The sequence below is a fragment of the Vulpes lagopus genome, chromosome 10 (genome assembly GCF_018345385.1).
Source record: "Vulpes lagopus strain Blue_001 chromosome 10, ASM1834538v1, whole genome shotgun sequence".
Taxonomy (NCBI): Eukaryota; Metazoa; Chordata; class Mammalia; order Carnivora; family Canidae; genus Vulpes; species Vulpes lagopus.
In genome coordinates, this window is record NC_054833.1 from 84,683,719 (window position 1) to 84,701,130 (window position 17,412).

Below are 17,412 nucleotides of genomic sequence, written 5' to 3' on the forward strand. Positions count from 1 at the left end.
CGGGAGGACCCTCTTTGCTGGTAGTCCAGCAGGCCTGCCTCTCACTGGTCTGAACGTCGTTTGGTGCCCACGTCTGGGCCATTCTCATGCCCCTGATCAACCTGGGTCCCCTGGGACAGGGGCGGGATGGAACCAAGGGGAGTGAGAAGAGAGCCCCAGAGGGAGACCGAGCTGCTGTTTCCAGAGGAGGAACCAGCTGGGCACATGCAGGATAACTGAGGCCTGACCCCCTGTTGCCCTGTCTCAGGTCTTCCCGCCCCAGGCATTCCTCTTGGCAAGAAGGCAGGGTTGTGGTAGCTAGGTGGTGGCCACGTCCCTGCGTGTCTCTCTGACCACCCATTGCAAGACCCTCTGTGGTCAGTGGAGGGTGCAGGCAGGCCGAAAACAGGGAGGGGGTGTGAGGGCCCTTGGCCCCAGGGAGGCCCCGGCATCCCTCCTGCAGTTGCCCCCTTGGGACAGCCACTGCTAGACTCCAGGGCTGCTTCATATCCCCAGATGGGAGCTGTGCTGGCCACTGGCCTCTCCGAGGCCCAGCACGTCTGTCTCAGGGCATCAGCCCCAGGCCAAGAGCCAGGGCACAGGAAGGAAGCTGAGCTGGGAACTCTGGAGGCCAGGAGAGCCTGGCCCCCTCCCTGCGTCTGAGGAACCCTGAGCATTTGGCAGCCGGCAAGGGCCATGTGGGCTCCAGTCATGTGAATGAGCAGAGTGAAGCCAGGAGGCAGGGGCATCCTCCGTGTTCTCCATGGTGTCCATTGAAGACACTAGGCTAGCCCAGTGGGACTTGGGCAGTTGCAGCCCAGGGCTGGCATGTGGTGGGCAGAGAGCCCCGTGATGGCCATTTCTCGGAACCTTTCCCACTGGGTCTGAGGAATCTGCCTGCCTGGCCCCGGGGTCCTGCCCCACTCAGGAGACCATTGGGGTGAGAGCAGCTCACCACATTCAGCGCCTGTTTATTCCCACTTTATGGCTGGGGAAGCTGAGGCAGACGTGGGGAAGCGTCGGCCTTTGAGGAGAGGCCAGAGTGCAGAGGTAGAAGCTGTGTCCTGCCCCTTCAGAACACTTTCTGTTCTACCTGTGGGGGCCACGGTCCTGGCCTCTCCCCTCCCGGGTCCCCCTCCTGGACAACAGTGTCCTCCATAGCGAGCCCCACAGACAGCTCCCGATGGAGCCAGGGTTGTGGGTGGACCAGCCTTGCTCTTCGCACGATGGCAAGACACATATCAGTGACTTTGAACAAGGGTCTTGCTGACAGGGCTGGAGGGCACAGGGCAGGCCAGGGGCCACACAGCCAGGTGTGGGTTGGGGGCGGGGGAAGAGAGCGCGCAGATGTGGTGGAGTGGCTGCTTTTACTGGGGTGCAGGGGGAGGACCTGGGGTCTTGGGGCTCACTCTTTATTGGTAGCTATCGGATATCAAAGCCCGGGCAGGAAAGCAGGGTCACTCAAGTGGTCAGCTTTCCAGGCCATTCAGGGCTTTGTCCAAGTGGAACCACACGGTGGGGGCAGGGGAGGTGCTGGCTCTTTCTCTAGCTGGGCAGCAGGCCGTACGTTTATTCTGGATGGGGGTCTGGTACGTAACTGCCTCGGGATCAAACGTCAGGCACTTCGGTCACAGTAGAAAAGCTGGCTGCCAGGCACTCATGCCATCAACCCTGTGGAGGGGCAGGAGGTCCAAGGAGGGGAGACCCCGAGTACAGTCTCCTGAGAGGTCTGTGTCCTGAGTCTGGGAGCCCCCTGCCCCCTCGGCCCGGCTCACTCCACTGCCCCAGCATCGGGAGGGGATTCTGTGCTGCAATAGGCAGGAGGGGCTCTAATCTCCCACAGGGTGGGTGCGTTCCACATCCACCCGGAGGATGCTGGGTGCTGAGCACGTCTGTACTGGCAGGGAGGGGCATGTCTCTCAGCAGGCGTCGGGTAGTGAGGACGTGGCCTCCCGCCTCTCAGGTGGGGACCCACCTTCTAGAAGTCACACTCGAGCCACCTGCATGCAAAGCTCCATTTGCAAAGGTGGGGGTCCCCCGGGGCCACCGGGTCAGCCTCGTCCTGCCCCGCCTGGTCCCGTCGCAGCTCAGACACTGGTCTGTGGCAGCACCATGCCGAGAGCCTGCCTGAGCCACTCTTCACCCTCGCGTGGCCCGAGGTGGCCCAAATGCAGAGATGGAGGCAGCTCAGCAGCTGGGTCAGAGCCAGGTGCCCTACCGTCCCTCTGTCACCCAGGGACCCCTGCCCGGTGTGCCCAGGGGCCCGGGCCAGTGCAGGTGGGAACCCCTGGAGCTTGCTACCCCGTGGTGCTGTCTAGCCCAGCCTGGGAACTCCCTCCACCCACAGGCTCCAGGCAGGTGACCTTGGACAAGAGGCTGCCCAGGCCAGGCCTTGGGGCAAGGAAGCAGCTGAGTCCTTCATTTTCTGCCATCCCTGAGGCTGTGACTCAGCTGGGTGGAAAGGCCTGCTGTCCACTGGGCTGATGGGGACCGTCCTTGAGTGGGGGGACATTGGTCCTCTGGGGTGGCACTTCCCACCGTCTGGAGCCTTGGGGCCCCGCTGGTTGTGGGGCAGATCCCATCTCGCAGGTTGTGAAGGTTCCTGAGCACTGCCCCTGCCACAGTCAGACCACAGTTGGAAGAGAGGTCACGGCAGGCCCACAGGAGGCCCTGAATCACTGCCTGAGTGGCCAGTGGGGACAAGTAGGACAGGTAATGGCCCACCTGAGGAGCCAGGCTGTCCCGGAATGCATCCCCCTCCAACCTGAGCCTCGGTATCCTTGCTTGTGAAGCTGAGGTGATGGAGCATGTGGGCCGGAGCACAGGCCCTGCCCAGCTCTGCAGGAAGGGTCAGTCATTGTCCTCGGACACCCTTCTGCCACATGGGGCCAGCCGAGGCAGCTGAGGCAGGCAATGGAGAGGACGGGCCCCAGTATGCCAGCAGGCCCCTTGGCAGACCTTGGAGGAGTCCCAGAGCAGAGATTCTTGAGAGGACAGTGAGCTCCCGGAGGTCACTGCTGCCAGGGTCCATAGGGCTGAGAGGGCCCAGAGCGGGCTTCCTGCTGGGAGGCCACCGTGGGTATGGGGAGCCCCCAGACCCGTCCCGCCACTACCCCTTGTTTGCCAGGTGATGCATGTGGCTTCCTTGTCTACCTGGTCAGCCTCAGCAGGACTGCAAGGACGAGGGTGGTGCCTGGCCATGGGGAGTGCGTGACAAAGCAACGTGCAGGGGAGGCAGGGACCAGGCTCCGTGTTTAAGAGCACTGTGTCCCGAGGACAGAGGGCCTGGGAGCAGCTGTGCCAGGGAAGGACCCGACGCCCTTGCGTCGCCACTTGCCCTCCTTGGGGTTCCTGCAGGAAGAGCCCGTGCCCTGGGTGGTGGCATGTCAGCCTACCCCACGTGGCTCACTCCCCAGCACAAGCCCTCAAACAGGCCTCCCACCTCCCACCAGGGGAGGGTGCATAAAAGCCAGGTCCCTGGTGTCCCCAGAGGCTCAGGGGGAGGGTTGGCTGATGCTGTGAGAGGCCAGTCTTGTGGGGTCTGCATGGGTCTTGAGGCGTCCCGCTACCTGGGGGGTGGGCACAGACGGGATGAAATTCTTCATCGTGAGTGCCCTGGGCATCCTGAGCAGGCAGCTGGAGTCCCAATTCCCCCTGGACTCTGCGGGCGCTGGGCCTGAGCTAAGAGTCTGCGTGTCCCCTCCGAGTGTCAGTGTCCCCTGAGGACAAACCAGGGGTTGGGCTCCCAGGGGGGCCCCCTCCCAGCTCTGATGATGCACGCATGAGAAGGAGAGGGGGCAGGTGCCCAGCGAGGCTGGCTGGCTTGCCGCCCTCCACTGGCTCCTCCCAGCTTCCCCTGCAGAGTGTGTGGAGCTCCCGGCCCTCCCTCCCCGAGTCCCTTCCCGCCTCTCCTGGCGCCTTTCTGTGGTGACAGCTGTCATGGGCAGGTGGGCCACGGGGTAGAACTGAGGCCGGCAGGGGCAGCAGGCATAGCTGATCTGCGCTGGGGCCCCACTGCCACCTGCTCTGGTGCCCGTGGAGAGCTGCTTAGCCAGGTTAGAACCTGCAGCCCCTCCCAGGCCCAAGACCCCACCATCACCCAGGGCAGACCTTCCTGGCCCAGGGAGGGGTCCCTTCTGCCCAGTTTGGACCCCTGGGCGTAGGCGTGCAGGGGGAAGGAAGGGATGCTCCCTCCTCAGGGAAGATGTGGGGGTGGAGCCCAAGGTCAGGGAGCAGGTTCAGTTTGCCCCCGGCAGCTCCAGGACCCCAGCTTGCCTGCCGTCCACTGTGAGCCCCAAGCAGCAACTTCCTTCTTTGGGCTGGGGTGGGAGTTCCTCCGGGGTGCACAGAGCTGTGTCCCAGCCTGCCACCAGGTCATGGAGCCCGCTCTGTGACACGCTCCGTGGGTGAGCGCAGCCACCAGCTGCGGGTGGTCAGGACAGGGAGGGAGGGGCCTCTGTGGGGACCCTGCAGCCTGGGTGGGCAGGGCCCCCAGGTCCTGGTCTTTTTGCTTTTGGTGCTCCTGCCAGGGCTCAAGGGTGCCCGGGCTGACCCCCTGGGGCTCAGGAGTGGGAGCCTGTGGCCCCCTGAGCCTCCTGTGGGGGGTGTCCCTGGGGGATGCCTCTCCCACCTGACACCCCCTCTCCGGGCAGCCAGCTTCCCCTTGGCCTGGCCTGTGTCCCCCGGCCTCCCCGTAGCCTGAGCTCCCCCAGAGTGTGGACCTTCCTCTGCCCAAGGTCCACCACACACTTGGTGACTTAAAATAGCCCTCATTGCCTCAGAGTCTCTGTGGCCCAGGAGTCCTGTGTGTCTCCCCTTGGTCCCCTGTGCCAGGTCTCCCAGGCTGTGGAGTGTCAGCCAGGACCGCAGCCTTGTCTGGCCCGGGGCCCCTCCCAGACTCTGCTTGTTGGCAAAATTCAGTTCCTCGCAGCTGTGAAGCCGAGGTCACGGCTTCCTCAAGGGCGGCTGTTCTAAGCCCTGGAGGCTGCTTGCGATCTGCTGCCCTATGGTGGTGGCACAGCCTGGCAGATTGCTTCTTGAGGCCAGCAGACAATGTGTCCCTGACCTCTTTGGAGGTCTCATCTGATGAGGCCTGGCCCACCTGTGTAGCCTCCTTTCTGATCAACTCAGAGTTGACTGGTTGCTCACAGGGGCTGTCATTGCATTTACAGTGCCTTCCAAGGAGAGGGGGAGGCAGGGCGTGGGCCACCTGGGGATTCAGTCCCCACACCGGGTCCCCCGGGTGCCAGCCTATGCCCGTTCCTGGGGTCTCTGACCTCAGAGTCTTCTTTCCTCTGCTCTCCCCTCTTGGCTTCTACAAATCCAGCAGGATGAGGAGGACGGCTGACCTCCCCAGCTGCTGTGCTTGGAGCCCCAGCTGGGGATGCTCCCCTGCCAGGCGGGGACCCCAGCCCTGAGAGGTTGGAGAGTGGGGGCTGGGGGTCTGAACCCCCCCTCCTCCTGTCTCACCTGGCTCTGGGTCCTGCGGTCTGCGAGCCCACCTGCCTGGCCCACAAGGTGCCTCTCCTTCCAGCGTCCTCTAAAAGCCTCACTGAAGGATGGGACCCCAGGCCAGGGAGGAGGCGGCAGCGGGGCCCCCAGCCCCAGCCTTCCCGTCTTCAAGCATTCCTGGCCAAGAAGGCTGTCAGCTGCTGCCCCCAGCCAGGACTTCCAACCTGGGCCCCTCTGCAGAACCCATTCCCTGCCTCTGTCTCCCTCCATTGTCTCAGGCTGCATGGAGAACAGTAGCTGTCTCCGCAGCACCTCCTAGGCCTCTGAGCTCTTGTTGGGGGTGGTGCTTGGAACTCGAAGGGGGCACATCCAGCTTCATATGGTTTATCTGTGTAGGCCCAGGACCGAGGCCCTGCCTGCTTCCAGGGGGGATTCCTGCCCCGACCCCAAAGCAACCCTGTGCCAAAGGTGGTTACACTAAAGCGGACATGCAGACTCCAGAAAGGGAGTAGCCGTGGCCACCGCGAGCCCCTGCCAGGTGGGGCAGCAGCCCCCCTTCTGGGCCACGTCCCTGTTTCCAGGGGCTCGGAACCAGTGGGGACAAGGCCAGTGGCCGCCCAGTTGGGGCTGGAGCACCACACAAGCTCCAGGTCCCCCGGCTCAATCCACTGCTGCGGGCCACGCCTTGGCTGCTCGTTTCAGCAGCAGGGGTCCCTGGGGGTGGCTGGGGGAGCAGTCTCCCAGGTGCTTCTCTCCGTCAGCTTTCCCGGCGCACCCCAGTGGACCACCGTGCTCCCTGCGGGAGGGAGATTTGCTCCGCCCAGGGCGCCAGGGCCGCAGCACCGTCTCTTCCCTTTGGGGTGGCCCAGTCTCACCCACAGAGGTCTCAAGAGCGCCGGGCTGACCCCCTGGGGCTCAGGAGTGGGAGCCTGTGGCCCCCTGAGCCTCCTGTGGGGGGCATCCCTGGGGGAGCCAGGTGTGGCCTAAGTGCGGAGTGGGCGCTGGCCCCGCACGCCGCCCCTCCCCGTGTGCCTCCGTGGTGCGGTCCGACACATCAGTGGGCAAGCCGGGGCCTGCCTGGACTGTGATGAATAGGCATGAGGGATAAAGGGGTGGGCCGCTGGTTTTGTTGTTAGATGCAGCTGGTTGACAGAACTGAGGCAGAAGGAGATGCCAGCGAATCGCCCACATGTCCCGGAGCATCCTCGGCTCCCGCCCCCCTAGCCGCGGAGCCTCTGTGCCTGGGTGCACCCTGCCGAGCGGCTACCACTCCGCCCCGCACCCCCCGGCCACCCAGACCCATGCCTCGACCCGCCGCACGCCAGCTTCCCGGCGTGTGCGGGCTCCCGCGCGCCCACCATGCTCTACGTCGGTGACCCCATGCAGCACTTTGCCACGGTAGGTGTGCCGCGTGGGTCGGGACTCCATCTCCATCCGCCTTGGCGGGCCCTCGCTGCCATGGAGGGTTAGGAGGGGCATTCTCTCATCTGTCTCCCGGGCAAGCACTTGCTGCTGGCTGGGGTACCACAGCCCAGGGTACGCCGAGGCAGGCAGGATGCGCTGAGGGTTTGGGGCAGGTCCTGGGCACAGAGGCAGGTGCCAGCACATCCTGGAGGAGCTTGGGAACTGGTGCTCACTGGCTGGGCAGAACCAGCGGGCATGGAGAGGAGGGTGGGTGGTTACCCAGTCGGGGCTGGGTGGCCACCCTGAGATGTGGAGGTTGCTGAGGCTCCCCCGCTGTGGGCTGGAGGCTTTGTCCCAGACCCAGGGGCCACAAACTACCCTGCCCTGCCCTGTCTCCAGCTACCGGGAGCTCAGCCTACCCTGGAGGTTGTCCTTCTCCCAGGGCTCGGGCTCTGAGGTCCCAGGTCAAGAGCATCCTCTTCTGGGCATCTGCTCATTAGGCTGGCTTGGTGTGGTCTGGGCTCAAGGTCAAGGACTTGCGGCAGGCTGGCCTTCAAGCGCCCTGTCTCTGTGTCACAGAGGAGCAGCGGCCTGGCAGGGGGAAGAAAAGGCCTGTAGCTTTTGCTTGGCCTCTGCAGCCTGGACCCTGGGGATTTGGGCTCATTTCCAGACTTGCCAGGTCCCTAGAGCCAGGCAGACACCAGGCTGCTAATTGAGCGGGTAGAGGGTAGAGGCAGGTGGAGTGGGGGCTGCGGGTAGCTGGTGCCCTGTGGGGACCCAGCATGGGCTGAGGGACAGGACGGACAGCTGGGCCGAGTGCAGCCACCCTACGCTCCACGGGCAGAGGACAGGGAGTCTGAGCCACAAAGATCTGGGGGCACACCAGCCTCTGGAGAACTGTGTTCTGGGCTGCGTGTGCAAGTGCACAGATGTCCTTGTGTGTGAGTGTGCACTCGGGTGAGAACGTGCGTGTATGCGCATGCGTGTTGTGTGCCTCACAGGTTGGGCTAGGCGCCTGTGTCCCCAGCAAGGCCATGGGAAGAGTGACAGTGTATGTGTGGCCCGGGAGGGGTGCGGGTGTGGGTGACCCGTCTATATGGCCTGACTCTGGTCCTGGCTCCGAACACTCACCTTTGGAGGCTCCATGGCCTCTCCGTACCCTGAACATGAGCCTTCTGTCTGAAATTCAGTGTGTGCAAGTGCTGGGCAGGGAGGGCACATCCTTCCTCCCCGTCCTCTCCCCATCACTCACTCTGTCACTGGCTCACTTACCCATGACCCATGTCATTGGTGAGCCAGGAGGGGCTGTCCACCTGCCACTGGGGCATCTGGTTGTCACACATGCAACCCAAGCCAGAGCAGAAGGTCCCAGGCCCTGGAGGCCAGTGCCTGCATGGCCAGCCAAGAAGCCTTGGTGCCCGGCACTCTGGTATAACCTTCTCTCTCTAGTGAAGTGGCTTCGCAGTATAGATGCCAGGTGGTGCTGAGCACGCCTGCTGCGTGGCCTCTTTCCCCGGGTGTGGGGACCAGGGGTACTGGGCCCGCCTTGGGACCATGGAGGGAGCATTGCCTCCCCCATGTGAGTGGTGGGCAGCAGGGGCCACTGGCGTCCAGGGACCCACAGGGTCAGGCACGTCATCACTTGGTTCTGTGTTACCGAGGACATCTCTGTCGGCAAGTACCCAGCAAGCAGCTCTGGTGTGTGTGTGTGTGACCAGGGCAGGTAGAAGGTGCCAGAACCTCTGCCCCCAGGAGAAGTGGGCCAGCCGGGTCGTACTGATTTATAAAAGCATCCGTTTCCTCCTTCAGGGACAGACACTTCCCGCTGTGTGCAGCATCACGAAAGAGGAAGCAGGTTTGGCCCAAACCACCTGAAACCCCAAAATGAATAAGTAGGGTTGTACAGGAGGAGCTCATGTGCTCAGCAGCCCAGCCCAGCCCCAGGGAAGGAGCACACAGCCAGGTTTCTTGTGTGACCCGGTTCCTTGTCTGAGCACCATGCTGCCCACTGGGTTTGCTCCGGGCGCCAGGGTACCCCCTCTCCCTGCAGGTTTAGCTGTACTCAGGGTTTGCTTCTCCGTCGAGGGCTGAACTACTCTTGCCTTTGGTGGCAGCTGGCACTTACTGGGGGCATGGGGCTGGCACTGAGAGGGCTGGGGCCTCTGTCTGCGGCAGCTTCTCCCACCTGTGTTTGACCAGCTGCCCCCACTCAGGGCCCCTCTCACCTGAGACCACGCTGCCCACAACCCATAGCAGGCACCCCGGGCTGGCTTTTCCCGGTTGGAAATATTGTGATTTGCCATATTCACTAGTCTTTGGGGCTGTTTCACTGGTCAGCAAAGCTTTAAAGTCTCAAGAGATAAGCAAGGTCAGTATTAGGTTCCCCTGGCTCTTTCCGTGCCTGTGTGTCAAGGGCCCGGGGGGCTGTCTGAGCTGCAGGGTCTTCGAGCTGGGTCATGGGTGTGTGGGCCTGGCCTCTTCCCACTGTCTGCCAGTCCATGCTGGGTGCTGGAAGGGGTGCTGCGTGAACACCAGTGTCCACTGTCCTGCAGCAGCTCCAGAGGGCACAGTGCTTTGCATCCCCTGTGCGGCGTGGGTCTGGTCGCTCTCTCTTTGCAGATACCGTAGCCTCTTGGTAGAAAGGGCCCTGCTGGGAAAAGCCAATCAGTGCAGCAAGAAATTTGTTCTAAGCAAGCACCTCCTGTACCCGAGGCCCATGGGGGGAGGAAGGGCGAGATCCTGCCGGGGCTCTGGAAAGAGCCCCTGCTGCAGTGCTAGGAGTGGACCACAGGAGGGCAGGGCCGAGGCTGGAAGCCGGATGCCGCTGGATACACCCGCAGAGGGACAACGCCTCCTCACCTCCTCGGGCCAGGTGGGCGCAGGGGAGGCAGCCCGCACCCCTGGGTTCCCAACAGGATTTGCTGGTGGGCTGGGGATGAGGGCAGAGGTGACCCAGGGTGGACCCAGGAGGCTGGGTGAAGGGGGTCGCCACCTGTTTATTCAGATGGGAACCTGCAGGAGGAGAATGTGGGGTGAAGAGTGAGCTCTGCTTTCTTTTTTTTTTTCATAGATTAATATTTTTATTGTTAAGCAAAACAAAGGAAATGAGACATTAAATATATTTTAAAGTTTTATAAATTTTAACCTCGCATTTGGATTTTTCTGTATATTTTTTATTGGAGTTCAATTTGCCAACATATAGTATAACACCCAGTGCTCATCCCGTCCAGTGCCCTGCTCCTTGCCCGTCACCCCGTCCTACCTCCCACCTCCCCTTCCCCTACCCTTTGTTCGTTTCCCAGAGTTAGGAGTCTCTCATGTTTTGTCACCCTCTCTAATTTTTCCCACTCATTTTCTCTCCTTTCCCCTATAATCCCTGTCGCTATTTTTTATATTCCCCGTATGAGTGAAACCATATAATGTTTGTCCTTCTCTGATTGACTTACTTCACTCAGCATAATACCCTCCAGTTCCATCCACGTGAGCTGCTCATCAGCTGTGGCCGCTGGGCCAAGAAGGGGCTGCGGGGGGAGGAGGGGGAGTCTGAGCCACACTAGCAGAGTGGCCGCTTAGACAGGGAGTGAGGGAGGGGGGGCAGGTGGCAGGTGGAAATGACTAGGGGAGGGGGGCATCCCAGCACGGGCGTGCGCTGCACCGAGGGAGAGTAACCAGATCACAGACAGACAGACACCTCCCAGGACACAAGAGGGGCCGCCTGAGCCAGGAGCCAGTGATGTGGGGGGCGGGCAGTGAGGACAGAAAAGGGACAGGGCCTCGGGGGGACCAGACAGGAGGTGTTCAAGTGACTAGATGGAGCAGAGCTGGAGCGGCCAGGGGTCTGTGCAGCAGCATGGGCCTCGGCCATGGTGTCCTCTCCCTGACCTGGGGCAGCAGGAGCACGAGGCTCTGGGGCCTGGGAAGGAATGGACTGTTCCAGAAGGGAAATCCCAGAGCCTGCCCAGGGGCGGGGGGTTGGGGGGTTGGGGGATGGAGGTATCACCACCATCCTATTCACGGAGCTGACACTCTGACACTCCCCTACCCCCTTGGCCAGGCTCTGGGCCCATCTCTGCGGGGCCCATCCCCACCTCTCTGCAGCCCCACCTCCCCCACAGTCTCAGCTTGGGAAACATCCACTCTTCCTTTGTGTGGCTGAAACCTGGGAGCTCTTCTTGACCTGCCTACTGCCACACCTGTCATCCCCTGCCCTAGGAGTCCACCAGTGTGTCCTCTGGGGGTGCCAGGCCCCAGCACCGTGCCATGGCCACCTCACTGCCTCTGACTCGGAGCCAGCAGGTCCGCTGGCTGAACCGTCCCCCTCAGCCCTTCCTCTGCTTGCTGGCATCCAGTCTGCAGGCTCCCACGCCTTCCCACACCTCCCTCTGCCCATGCCGGGTGGTGTTTGTGTCCAGCCTGTCCTGAAGCCTGAGCCCCTACAGCCTCACAGGCTGGTTTGCCTGCTGCTGTGGCCTTGCACGAGCACGGCTCTGGAGGCTGTGGCCATGTCTGCGTTGTGCCGCTGTCCCCCCCCCCCCCCCCGCACCTCCTGGGTGTGTGGGGAGGGGAGCCCAGCCTGGGGGCTGTCAGGCAGCAGAGCGGGCAGGGGCAGTGGGCTGGCCTGTCTATCTACCCCAGAGCCTTGAACTGGGGAGGGAGGGAGCAAACCCGCTCACTGAGGAGTGCATGGCTGCTGCTCCAACTCTGGGTCCTGGTCATCTGAGCTGGCACCCTCTTGACTCTCCCTCACCCTCCCTGGCACCTTTATTGCACATGCCACCAAGGACAGCAGCGGCTCTCAGAGGGGTCTGGTGTGGGCGGGGCCTGATCAGCCCCTGCAGAATGGACAGACAGACAAGGAGACGTGGGTGAGGGGTGTCAGGGCAGATGCCTGGGTCAGGGTCCGGCTCTGGGGCAGCAGACGGGAAGGGGACAGGAAGGCCGCCTGTCCCCAGTGATGCCCAGGGCAGAGGGGTACTCCCGTGAGCTGCACCCCACTTTGCTCCAGGTCCTGGGCGCTCCGGGAGCTGGGGTCTGGATGGGGCTCTGTCCTGGGGATTGAAATAGTCTGTGCATCCGTGGTCCCCCTGCCCAGGTCACGGGCAGCCCCGCTGAGGCTGGCAGGGCGCAGCCCAGGGATGCACAGGGACCCGGCCTGGCCCCAGGCTGCCCCCCAGGTGTGCGCAGTGCGGTGTGCAGGCGGCGGCGGGCAGGGGCGTCCTGCAGACACACGCCTCAGCAGCTGCAGCAGCGGGCTTCTGGGGGCGCGTTTCTCCGGCGCGAGGTGTGGAAACTTCCACCTGGTCCTGGCGCAGATTGGGCAGAGCCTTGCCTCAGCCCCGGGTGAGGAGAGAGTGTAAGCGCATATTTTCAGGAGGAGAGGGTGCCTCCCCCCCCCCGCCCCCCCCTTGCACGAGTCCGGTCTTGTTGGCATTTCCACCCGTTTAATCACAGACTCCGGGAGATGCTGTGGGAAACACCGCAGGATGGAGGTCTTGCTCTGAGCGGGATGGGCTATCTCCCCCTGAAGCCCAGACGGCTTGCCAGGCACTCACCTCTGGGCGAGGTTGTACCCAAGCCCAGACATGCCTGCCAGAGAAGATCAGGGGGTTTGGAGTTCATATTCGATTAAAAAAAAAATTTGGTGGTAGTGTTCTCTGGGGAGCTGGGGGTTGCTGGGGTCAGAGCAGACACCCACTTGGGGTGGGAGAGAACCTCAGGGTGGGAGAGAGCCCTCCAAGATGAGGGGGGCTCCCGCCTGCACCCCCGGGCCCCCAGGGAGAGGGTGTGCACTCCCCGGTCAGGCAGGGCTGCGTCCAGGAGTGGGGAGCTCTCCCCGCAGGAGGTGGCATCTCCATGGGGAACAGGGGACCCCCCCCCGCCGCCCACAGTGGAGGTCTGGGGAGGAGCATCTGGACAGAAGGCTCAGCAGTGTCTGAGGCTCCAGCCACCCCTCCCTGAGCCCGTCACACACTCCTCCAGTCAGATGCACACTGGTCCCGAGGAAGAAGCATGGCCACACTGTTCACCTATATTCCACAAAGTTGAGGACCACACGGCCGGGCTGTGGTGAAGTCAGGGCCCCAGTCTCCCGATTCCTTGGCCAAGCCCAAGGCCCTATGATGTAGTTCCCACCTCTGGAGCACCCAGACCCAGGAAAGGATGGATCTGTGTGCCTTGCCCATTGGGCTCAGCTCCAACCCCAGTGCCCGGCCAGGAGGGGGCAGCAGGGCCAGGATGCTTCCTGGGGAGGTGGGCTCTGTGCAGGGGTTGGAAGCTGAGGGAGGGCCAGGGAGGCCAGGCAGCCCTACCGCGGGCTGGAAGCCAGGGCGGCTATCTGCCAGAGGTGCAGGATGTGGCCTTGAGTGGGGCTCTCACCAGGCGGCTGGAACATGGGGTGCACCAGGGCTGACCGTGGGGGGAGCCATGAAGATCGTCCCTCCAGACCATTCCTCCACTTGGGGCTGGGAAGGGAAACGTGTTTGCAAGGCCCTAGGGCTGCACAGGATGCCTGTGGTGCTGTAGGCTTGGGGAGCAGTGGATGCAGCAGGCGGGGCCACCTGGGGCCTGGTGGGGAGGACAGGAGGGCAAGGGGGGAGGAACTGTGATGCCTCAAGCCGGGCGTGTCACCACCATCCACCTCTGGGAAGGTCCTGGGTGGGCTGTGCTTGGCATTGCATTTGGGCCTCGGCTTTCTTTGGAAGCGCTTTGGAAGTGTCCTCACTCTGCACTGTCCTGAGCCTCAGGGAATGGATGGAGGACCCTGATGGTACCAACACAACAGCCACGCCTGGGCACCCCTGTACTATCCGCGTGAGCCCGGCCAAGGTCACAAAGCAGAGGAGTCCAGGCAGGCCTGCAGGCCCGCTGCAGTCCAGGCCCGCTGACCCCTGCGTGCTTTCTGCACAGAGGGGAGGATAGGCTTTAGTCCAGGAAGAACGTCCTGAGGACCCAGGGTGTATGGTGCTGGAGCAGCTGGGGAGCAGCACCCTTTGCCGCAAGAACCATCACAGTGGACCCTGGGGTTGAGCGGCTTGAGTCCACTTGTATGCAGATTTTTTCTTATAAATACAGTAGTGAAATAGGTTTCCCCTTCTTATGATCTTTTTCTTTTTTTTTTAAAGATTTATTTATTTATTTATGATAGACAGAGAGAGAGAGAGAGGCAGAGACACAGGAGAAGGGAGAAGCAGGCTCCATGCCGAGAGCCCGACGTGGGACTCAATCCCGGGACTCCAGGATCGCGCCCTGGGCCAAAGGCAGGCGCTAAACCACTGAGCCACCCAGGGATCCCCGATCTTTTTCTTTTTTAAAAAAGATTTCATTGATTTATTTGAGACAGAGAGAGAAAGAGAAAATGAGTGGTGGGGAGCAGCAGAGGGAGAGGGCGAAGCAGACTCTCTGCTGAGCAGGGAGCCCGATGTGGGACTTGATCCTAGGACCCTGACATCACCACCTGAGCCAAAGGTAGACCCTTCACTGACGGAGCCACCCAGGCATCCCCTGATGATTTTCTTAGCGAGATCTTCTTTTCTATGGCTTGCTTCCTTGTGAGATTGTAGTACATGACACACGTAGCAGGCAGCATCTGTGTCAATTGGCTTGATGTTATCGAAAGGGCTTCTGGTCAATGATAGGTTATCAGTGGTTAAGCTTTGGGGGAGTCATAAGTCATCCTTGGATTTTGGGCTGCATGGGGTGTCTAACCTGGTGTTGGTCAAGCTTCACCTGTATTTTAGAGGCTTATAGCTAGAGGAAAATTGACAGCCCATGGGATACGAACCCACAAGGGTGTGCATCATGATGTCTGTTACCCTGCCCAGAAAAGTGGGAGGGAACTCGGCCCCAGGACACCAGCAGGTGGAGAGCCTGCAATTACTAGGAGGAAGTGAGTCTTGAAAGGCTCTCTCAGTGGTGAGGAGACAGTGTTCCAGGAGGGGAATAGCAGGAGCAAGAGCCCTGTGGTTCGGACCGGCAGTGTACAAAGGAGGCTGGGAGCAGGGCCCCCGGGGGACCCCATATCACCCCACCCAAAGGGGCAGGAGCTCTGTCTTTGGAATCGGTGTCCTTGTGGCACGGACAAACAGGTCTTCCTAAACCAGTGCTGGAGCCCAGTGTCCGCAGCTGCCCCTGCTTGGCCCCGTGCAGGGACGGGGCTGGAAACGTCCTCTCTGTCCCTCCAGTCCCCTCCACTAGGTGAGTCAGTCTGGAACAGAGCCTCTGACCACTGACAGGAGTCGTTTTAAATTCTAGTGACAAGTATTTCTGTTCCCTCTGGGGAGAGCGTGGGTGACACCTGCATATGCACCTGCACGTCATTGCGCCGCACGGTCCCAGCCCACCTGTGCTCTTGCTCTTCCTGCCTTAATAGCCTGGAGTCCACTAGAGGTGCCCACGGATGCTGGGGAGCGAGCGGAGCACAAACTTCTACAATTTGTTTTCCATCTACATCCCCAAAACTCATTTGAGATGGTTCATTGGCATTAAATAAGTAAACACGTACAATAGGAATCTTACAAAACTGCAAAACCCAGCTCCCAGTCAAAGGATGGACCCAGTGAAGCTGGATGAGCCCCATTTCTGGAGAACTCGGGCTGGTTGGGACAGGCGACAGAGTAGAAGAGGGCGTAGGTGCAGAGAGGTGGCCTGGCCCCTGGGCATGGCTGGCCGTCCCCACCACGCACCGTGGCCGCTCCCACCAGGTGCTCCTGACGGGGTACAGGACCTGCTTTCAACCCCAGAGAGCACCCAAGGCAAGAGCCGGTGCCAGGGGCCCACGAGTGCTTGGAGGTCTGTGTCGTTCGGCCCAGAGGTTCCCAGCGCCCAGTCTGGGGCTGGGCGTGACAGCATGGCGGGACGTGGCCTCTCCGGGCACGGGGGGCTCCACTTGCCCCATCTCTGTGCCTGGGGCTCAGCCCATCCTCTGAGTGAGTGGGTGAGGGTCCGGGGCTGGCCGGGCCTGGGTCCCCGTCTGCAGCCCTTACTTTGTTGGACTTTTGTGTGGAGAAGGGGGGGATCAGTGTGTCATGCACCACAGCCTCCCTGGACCCTCCTGATCTGCACAGCTGCCCTATGGCTTCACCCCTGCTTTGTAGATGGGGAAGCTGAGGCCGAGGGTGGTAGAATGCTGGGCTGGGTCACACAGGTGAGGCTGGGACCTCAGTCCCTGGGCCTCCTGACCTCAGAGCCCTGCTCTGCCCTGCCAGACCTGGAAGGTCCCTTCTGTCCCCCTCCTTTCACTCCAGGACATGATCCTTGAGGGTGGCAGTCACTCTGGACCTGAACACACAGACAGACCTGTAGGTGAGCAGTGGGGTGGCCGGGAGAGTCACCTGTCTCCTGTGGGGACCGCCAATGCTGGCTTGGCCAGCAAAGGGCACTGGGAGCTTGGGCTGGGATGTCTGGCCTGTGGGGCAGGGACTGCAGGGCTGCGCTGAGCTCAGGCTCCTGGGCAGGAGGACCAGTGGGCAGGCTGGGCCCTCTGCGCCTGTGGGGGTCGGGGTGCCAGGTGGCAGGGGAGCTGATGCCTCTGAACCCCCACAGAGCCCCTATTGATTGCCACCCCTTGGGTGGTATGGATCAAAGCAGTGAGGTCTGGGGAGGGGATGGAAACCAGAGACTCTGGCCAAAGTGAGTGAATGAGCAGCTCTCCCAGCACACAGGCCCCCTGCCGATATGCAGAGGAGGGGAGGACCCTTGGCTGGTGATGCAATGACAGGGTGGGGTGGGCTGGAAGCTGGGACCTTTCCACCCCATGTGGTTCCCTTCATCCTCTCCCTGCTGGTCCTCGGGGAGTACCCTCCTTCCCTGTGCCCCCAGAGTCCAGCTCCTTTCCCAGAAGAGGGCAGGTGCTGGAACACAGTCCACCCAGGGCTCACCCTACCCCTCCTCCCTCTGCAGCAGCCCCATCCCTGCAGGTGTGTGAGCACACATGTGCATGCGGCCCCCAGACCTATGGGTGCCCTCCTCTGAGCAGGAATGGGCCACCTGGAATCCTGGCCCAAGAGGGGCCTGACCAGGAAGCGAGCCTGGATCCCTGCAAAGGCTGGGATGGACACCCCAGTGCACGGCCAGAGCTGCCTGTGCCCCAGGACCCTCTCGGCCCTGACCCAGTGCACAGAGCACCAGAACACGTGTGTGCAGCAAATGCACAGAGTGTGTCTTGGGGAGCCTGTCCAGTGTTGGTGGAAAGAGCTCCCAGGCCACCAGCCACCATCCAGCAAGGCACATGGGGATCTGGAGGAGAGGCCCTCTCTTGCCCCAGCCCCTCCCAGAGCCCAGCCCCCCCGCCCTCCAGGCAGGGCCTCAGACCCAGAGGGGAGGCCACCCGCTGGCTGCTTCACTCCCGCCCTGCAGCCCTCCTTGGGTCTGGCCCAGGAGCCCTGTGTGCACATGTAGGCACATGTGGGCCGCCTGGGGCTGGGCATGTCCTAATTAGCCCACTCTCTTGGGAGTTCTGATTGAAAGCAAAACAAACCAAAAAAGTCCTGGTTTTGCCCAGGTTCTTCCTGCTGCCAAGTGGGCCTCCCCCAGCTTCCTGAGACCCCCAGGCTTCCGTGTGGCTGTGCTGGGCCGCATCTG

The 17,412-nt window shown here is 62.1% G+C and overlaps 1 protein-coding gene across 2 annotated transcripts in view; it reads left to right on the forward strand.

Moving 5' to 3' along the window:
• TP73 (tumor protein p73) overlaps window positions 1-17,412 on the forward strand; it is a 52,664-nt gene that overhangs the window by 11,166 nt on the left and 24,086 nt on the right. The gene's annotated exons all lie outside the window — the stretch shown is intronic.